This window comes from Geospiza fortis, unplaced genomic scaffold (assembly GCF_000277835.1).
Source record: "Geospiza fortis unplaced genomic scaffold, GeoFor_1.0 scaffold171, whole genome shotgun sequence".
Taxonomy (NCBI): Eukaryota; Metazoa; Chordata; class Aves; order Passeriformes; family Thraupidae; genus Geospiza; species Geospiza fortis.
In genome coordinates, this window is record NW_005054313.1 from 8,334,229 (window position 1) to 8,342,163 (window position 7,935).

The 7,935-nt window shown below is 44.3% G+C and overlaps 1 protein-coding gene across 1 annotated transcript in view; it reads right to left on the bottom strand.

Moving 5' to 3' along the window:
- The window catches only part of TRPM1 (transient receptor potential cation channel subfamily M member 1), an 84,678-nt gene extending 77,695 nt beyond the window's left edge, over window positions 1-6,983 (bottom strand). The window contains exon 1 of the mRNA XM_031055932.1: window positions 6,954-6,983. The gene's annotated coding sequence lies outside the window, so the exon portion shown is untranslated. The remainder of the gene's footprint in view (window positions 1-6,953) is intronic.
- Between the last annotated feature and the right edge of the window lie 952 nt (window positions 6,984-7,935).

The following is a 7,935-nucleotide window of genomic DNA, read 5'->3' on the forward strand; positions in this document are numbered from 1 at the left end:
CGGCCCCTCCCTCTCCCCCCAACCCCGGCCCGTCCCGCTCCCCTCAAACCCGGCCACTCCCTCTCCCCTCAAACCCGGCCACTCCCTCTCCCCTCAAACCCGGCCCGTCCCGCTCCCCTCACACCCGGCCCGTCCCGCTCGCCGCCTTTGGGCTGCCACCAGCGCCACCTGGTGCGCTCTGCAGCGCCGGCTTCCTTGGGAATGCACACGATTTCTCATGGACTATTCTCCATCCTCCCTCCAGAAATACAACCATGGCTAATATTTGTCACATTGGCATGTGGAAAACGTCAATATGTTCATATTTACACGCAATTAATTGTCCAGAAGATGTATAAAAATCTCTCTGTATGAAAAGGAATTTAATCGCCCAGCGACCTTTCCTAAACCCTCATGTACTGGTACTGTACACCATGATGCTGGTTCTGACTGTAAAAAATGTTTTTCAAATAAAAAAAGTAAATAAAATACATAAAATAAATTTGGACCAGTTAGCAGTAATGGTAACTGAAACCTAGAGAAGACCTTGAAATGTGGATATGAATACATTTTGGTGCCAGAAGAACAAGAAGACAGTGTAAGGGATAAATTAGCTGCAAGACAACTGTAAAGACAAGATATAGAACAAGTTTCAGTGTAAAGTAAGGGACTGAGAATCAGATATTCTCTTCCTGTCTATGGGACCACATTCAAGTCACCCCACATTGGTTTCTCTACCTGAATAAAAGAAGCAATCATATAAACGTATGCAAAGACACAGAATTCCAGTATATTTGTAAAATCAGTTGGTGTTCTTTGACAGATACAAGTATGATTGTGGTTTACAAAGAGCTTGAGCAAAAAATCCCTACATTTTTAAAGAACATTCTCAGCTGTACTGACAAGCCCACAGTTCTTTATGGTAATGGGTTCAAAGTCTTGCAAGATGTTTTAAGTACTTTCCCAACACTTATGAAACTTTTTGGAGGAGAAGAGAGGGAGAGGGAGAGGAGAGTTCTCAGCTGAACTCTGAAGGATGCTAATTTAAAAGGGATGTCTACAAAACCCTAACATCTCATTTCAGAGTTCATCACCAGAAGAAAGAAAAGGGAGGAGAAATACAAATGTAATACTATGATCCCCCTTCTCTGCATTATAACTCTACCACTTAGAGGTTTCTTTATTTCAGTTAAATTCACCCATGATGCAGTCTGGAAACAACTCTAGCACACCTCAGCAAGCAGTGAATAAGCAGGTTCTAGGTGACCTTGTCTGACAGTGTGTTGCTGGTCCCTGTTTATTGTCTTTGCATAACTCACCGAGTCCTGTGACATTCCAGTGACTTTTGCCATTATGCTGGATGCTTTCTGACTGTAGTGTTTTACCTTCTGTTGACTGATATTTGTTAAGAAAGGTGCATTAAAGCAGTGAAACCTAATTAAATTGGAGGAGATTTGATAACACCAATTAGGAGAAAAATCCATTGCTCCCATTTGCCTGTGAGGCATTAGATAAAAAAGCAACTGTGCTTTTTGTCCCAAATCTCTGTAGAAGAAGGGGGGAAACCCCTTAAAGTTTTCACTGATTTCCTTGGGATTGACAAGAGGAGCTGCTGTAGTGCTTATGCCAGAGAAAGACACCACCATGTACTCTCACTCACAGGCTGTCAGGAGCACCTCATCCCTCTTATCTGTTGATCATTACATCAGCTGCAGTTCATGCTCAGTGGTGAGATGTGCTAAGTTAATTACTCGAAACAAACAGCTTCTGGGCATCTACAGATCAATCCTCTACCAGCAACACCCAGACCTGAGAGCCACGAGCCTGTCAAGCTGAGAGGCAAAGGGGAGTTTCCTGTGACAGACCAGATGTTGGTCCAGGGGCAATTTTAGAATTCCCACCTTTACCAGCTCCATCAGTGGCAGGCTCTCCATTTCTGCTAGGAACATTTTTCACAGCAGTACCTTCCAGATGACCAACCCCTGCCACACAGATCTTCAGAGATCTGACAAATGATGGTGGATTTCCTTTGCTGCGACTTAAATTTCAAGAGGCAATGCTGCTGAGGGGATACACCATGAGAAAAGGACCTGTCCCTTTTCCCTCCTTCACCATCTCCTAACCTGTTCAAAGTTGGGACCACATGAGTCAGCTCTCTCCTGACTACAGGTCTCAGAGATACCAACAAAGACAAAACTGCTCCAAACCACAAACGCTGGAATCAAATGAGCAAAGCAAGACAATCAAACACTACAATCCCAGCTGACCTTGCAGTAATAGGATCACACCAAGATTAGTCTATGTCATAGATTAAGCCCACTGAAGTAAACTAATCTTTCTGCAGTCAGCTAAGACTATATGTTTACTCACTAAGCTGGGAAAAACTCAGGAGTGTAAAATGTTTATTAGCTGGAACAGACAATCTAGACTGCAGCTACATGCACGTTTAGCACAATTATTGCTGCAACATTGACTTTAAGGTGCCTTCAGAAAGGAAAAACTCTTTAAACAGGTTTTTAAACTATATTGTTTGACTTATGAAACTCTTAGTCTCTACCACTTCACATTTTGACAGTCAACTTCTGGTCTGAGCAAAGCAGTGCAGAGAGCTTCCAGAAGAGACGCCCTGCACATCACAGGGGATGGCCTCCCTTTGGCTAGCAGAGCAATATTCCATTCTAACTGCAAACAGCAGGAAGCTCTGCACTGTGACAGCTCTGAGAAGGAGCAGCATAACCACCGTGCCTCCCTGCCCAGGAGCAGAGCAGCTGGTGACTGCTCAGCCCCCCAGCACTGCGATCACAGCTCACCGCACCACAAAGGGTCGGGGCTGGGGTTTCCTGCCCGCTGAACCTCGACTTGTCCAACCAGTCAGAGTAACGGCATTTGTCCATCTGGACCCAGGACTGAGGCAGAGCTGGAGGCATTTTCTTCCTCACAGGAAGCCCCTTTCACATAAAATTTACCATAGTCCAGAAACAAAAGCAGTGCATATTTTAGGACTTAAGGAGAGTTAATCATAGATTGGCTTTATGCCAGCCCTCAGCAGTAGGCTGAATTCCACCTTTAATGAAGTTGATATGAACTAGGCTTTTACAGGATCTGTAAGTTTGGGCCTACTGTTAAATCAGAAAATTGTTGTTATATTGTTTCACTGCAGCCAACTACATCTCAGCATACACACATCTGAATCAGAATGAACACTGAAAACCTATTTTATCAGGACACATCTAGTTGTAACTGTGAATGAAAAAATTTCCAAATTGAACAAGGAAGAAACATGGCAATAAAGCAGCTTGAACCACTGGTATTTTTCAGATGAAATCTTGGGCTCAGCTTGATGCAACAGGTTTTAAATTAGCTGTGATGTCAAGTAGTTTCAAGCAAGTCTGACAACTGGCTTCAATGGAGGCAAGACTGAAAAAAAGCATTTGTGGCTTTGAACACGTAAAAAATATATATATAAATAATGTAATTAGTCCTGATAACTATATCCCCCATGGACTCCATTTGCAGACACCTTCCTTGATAATGCATTACTCTTGCTTAGCTTAACCCATATTTCATCCACTTTGTCTTTGCAAGATGGATTCTTGGAAGAACTATGATTGCCCACAACTTTTGAACTTTTAATTTCTAAACTTGTGTGGTCCGATGAAAGGGTGAAGGCACATGTTGGTATCATTCAGCTTGGTATTACTAACAGAAAACTGTACAGCAAGCAAGATTTCTGCAGCAAAATTAATAAGAAATTTCAAGTAGAAAGGTACTTTGAAGAATTTCCCATTGACACCCCTGAAACTGGCAGCTGGGGCTGCAAAGAGAATGTCTGAGCTCTAGTTTGTATTTATGACACACATGGTTGTATGAACACCCAGCAAAAGAGTGAGTCCTCACAAACAAAAGCAGATGACCTTAAGACTGAGCTTTTATTTCTGCCATTGTGTTCTCCTTGGAGCTGCTACATCCATATTCACCAGTACTTCCCAGCTCCTGTGCACCGAGTCCCTGCAAAACTCCCAGAACAGTCAGGGATAGGCAATTTTCACCTCAGTCACTCAAGGCCCAACTGATGACTAAGTCCATGCCAAGCTCCATTTCAGCAGCCACACAATCAATACAGATATGAAAAAAGCTACTCTACTGATCTAATTTGATTTTCTGTTATGTGTTCATCTCAAACTGTGGCCACAAGGCATTGCAGTGTGGATGGTAAATAAGATGAACTGCAAATGTTCAGAGCTCTATCCCTTTGCTTCAGATCAAGGAGCACTGAACAGAAAAACATGACAGTGAAACAAAAATAACACCAGTTAAACAAAATCAGTTAATTTGGGATCTTTGCCTTGCATCATGCTTACAGCATCAAGCTTTGTTCATTCATCATCTATTTATTCTACTGTTATGTGTATCAGCATGTTTTGTCCTATGAGTATAATGAGTACTAAAACCCTGAACTTCAATAAAGCATTTAACAAGTATATAACAAAACATATGTACCTTTGTAATTTCTCCCAAGTATCCATCAGACAAAAAGCTAAAAACTTACTCTCATTACTCATTTTGAAAAAAAAGAATTCCTCTCTTCTATTAAAGACAAGACAGATAATGTATTGATATATAAAAATATTATTATATTATAAAAAACACTCCAATTTCAACTGCTTAGGATGAAGGAGTATCAGAAGACACACCAGAAGAGATAACCACCTCTTGGCAGAAAAACACAGGCAGCTCTCATCTCCCTGAAGGCAGAATGAGCCTTATTTAGATCTTTCTGCTTTGCAAAAGATCTTTGACCCAAGAAAATGGCCACTAGAACAGTGGTAGAAAAGACAACCACATTTATTTTCTCACCTGTACCCAATCTGCACCCATTTTGCTTACTTGTTTCCTTAACACAGAACAATGAGAAGCACCTACCTTGTCAGAGTTGAAGAAAGCACCACATCCTTGGAGTGTGTGTTAGTTACACATAGCAGATAATGTTCTGTCTAAAGTCAAAGTGTTCCCCATAGCCCACAGCATGTAGAGGTTCTTTTAGCTCTGCAGAGGATGTGCAAATGCCCACTCAGGGTATTACCAAAGGCTAATTCCTAATTCTCTTGAGTAAGCCTGCTCGCTGCTATGGACTACAGGCTTTATTCCTATTAGAGACTTACTGGTTGCCAAAGGTGACAGTGCTGTGTCACAGATAATCATGAAAGTGATATGGTAAAGGGTTCCTGAAAGTTTTGAGTAAAGCTTGGAGTAAAAAGACCCAAATTTTAAGTCTGTAGCTGTTTAAGCCTGAGAACCAAGCAGGTATTTACGTTTCCCTTTTCCAGTATTAGCCGACAGGCAATAAGGTGATGTACCTCTTCCATTCACAAGCCAAACTAGCACTTGAAGAATCAATGACACCAGATGGGAGCAGGCTGATACCACTCCCCAGATGGCAGCAATTAGGAGAAGGTCAAACCATGTCAGAAAAAGCAGTACTTGTACTCAGTGTTCAGTTTTGGGTGTAGGCCATCTAATCTTTTCTAACCACGTAACTTAAGAGCCAAGGCTGGTTTCCAAACAAGGGAACACTGCACCACGACTTGTGTTTCTGTAAGAGAAATTTTGAATTCTATGTAAATTTTGACAAAGTGAGGCATTTTTGGTGTAGGCTGACTTTTCTCCCATGGTGGAGTATGTTTAAACAAACTATTCTGTGACATTTAGCTTAGGTAACACAAAGCAATCTTTGCAGGACAGAATACCAGACAAGAAGCTGTCTTGCAAATAAACCTTCCATTTTGTTTTCATTTGTAAGGAAAAAAGGTTACTCTAATGAGCAGGTGAGTTTCCAAAGACGTGACAAGAGAGCCATAGAAATTCTCAAAGTCTATCAGTAGCCACTGAGTTCTTATCTAAAATGCACAGAATAATAACCTTGTATGACTGAAATTACTCTGTGGCCTGCTACTTTTGAAACAATGCTTTAGTTCCCATAACTAGCAAACCATTTTAAATTAATCCACTTAGTAATTATCTTATTTAGCTTTCACTAAACTACCTTCAGAGTCCTATTTTCTGCACAGCAGCACATGCCATAAAAGACAGCATTATATAGATTCGTACACTGTTCTAAACATAACTGGCTTCAGTAGTGTTGCGTGTCCTAAAAACAACCAGAAAGGTCACAATGAATGCATCCAAAACCAGACCTTTAATTATTCTTTACACTTCAGGCGTGCTGGCTGGTTCCCGCCTGTGTGGGAGATCGAGGACCAACAAGACATCGCGATGTCACGGGCAGACGGAACCCCTCGCCTTCTACCGTTAAACCGTTAGCCCCTGTTATAAATTACTCTGCTCTGCCGTTAATAAACGCCATTTACCGTCGACCACATTGGTGTATGCAAGTAATTAGACCGAGTGGCAAAGAGGGTTGCCGCCGTGCCGTTCCCGATCCAGGACGCCGCGCCTCAAGCGGAGGCAACAAAGTGGTGCCGAAACCCGGGACACACTGCCCGGGGACGGGGGATGCCTGGACGGGTGAACGGCGGGCGCCGCGGCTGGGGCGCACCGCCAGGAGAATGTATCCTCGCAGTGTCGAGGCTCCTGCATATTGGGGTAATTGGGCAGCCGGAGGAGATTCTCCGCCCGGAGGTGTGGGACAGATGTACCAAGGCCCTAGCCGAGAAGGCGATGTCCTCAGGCTCGGGGCGAAGCCTTAGATCGTGGGGAAGAGTTATGCGGGCTCTGCAAAAGGTTCGGCCGGAGCGGGAAATGTGGAAAGCCGCGCGGGACTTTATGAAGGCGGGGCCCCAGCAGGGAGAGGGGACGGCCGGACAGACAGCGGACAATCATGAGTTTGTCAAGTGTGGGGACCTACAGCCGCGGGGACGCGCTTCGCGGCCCCCGAGCCCAGGCGCGCCAGTTACGGGAAAAAAGCAGTAATTTTGGGACGGACTGTTAGAGGAGGCACGAGGCGCCGCCGTTACCTCAGGGCCTGACGGAGCCTGGGCGGGGCCTCCGCCTTAGGCGCCGCAGGATGGCGAACCCCGATGCGGTCCGATGACACACACCGAGTCCTGCTGGTGGAGGCAGGTTCCCGTTTGTCCCGCACTCTGCCGTGCGTGCAGCCAAGCTTTCCAACCGCTTTCCCAGCAGGAGGCTCCGGCAGATGGCGAGAGCAGCCGCCTGAGAGCAGGGAAAGGCAGCTCTGCAGAGGGCCGGCCGGCTGGCTCTGCACACCACTCAGGTTTTCTTCTCACCGTCACAGCTTGCCAGCGGTATGAATTCCCTACTTAAGTATTTGCTAGTCCCAGACGTTACTAAACTGCAAAAACATGGATCTATCTTCATCCCAAAGGAAGGTGAAATTACACATTTCATTGAGGCCCATCTGGTAGCAGGTCCCAAAGACGAAACAGGTCAGAACACAACTGGTCTGCACCCCAGAACAAGACTCAAGGCCATGAGGATTAAGGGAGAGAGAAGAGGATCAATAACCCAAATTTCCAGAGGATCCTGAACTTATTGCAGAATGAAACAAAACTTCCAACAGCAAAGACGAAGTAACATGTTCTCTGAAAGTTTCAGTTCCCTGGCTGCATCCTCAGGTACAATGATCCTTTTCTTAGGATGCTGGATTAACGGTGCAGTATGTGTCAAATGCAATTGGGATTTCTAATCTGCTTTTCCTCAGAGTCTTTAATAAAGATCAGAAACTGAAAAAAATTCTTGCTTGAACACTGGCCTTTAAAATGAGTCTCTGAGAATGGGAGCTAACATACTGTATCTCTCTACCTAGCTGAAGATGAGACTGTGTAACAGGTTCAGCCAGACAGTATGACCCCAAAAGGCATATTTTCATGTCCCTATACAGAACTCACTACAGCCCTGCTCTTCATACTGCTTAATTTTACTTCCCTTTTAGACCTGTTGGGCCATGCATCCAGACAGTGACTGCCCAAGAGCAGT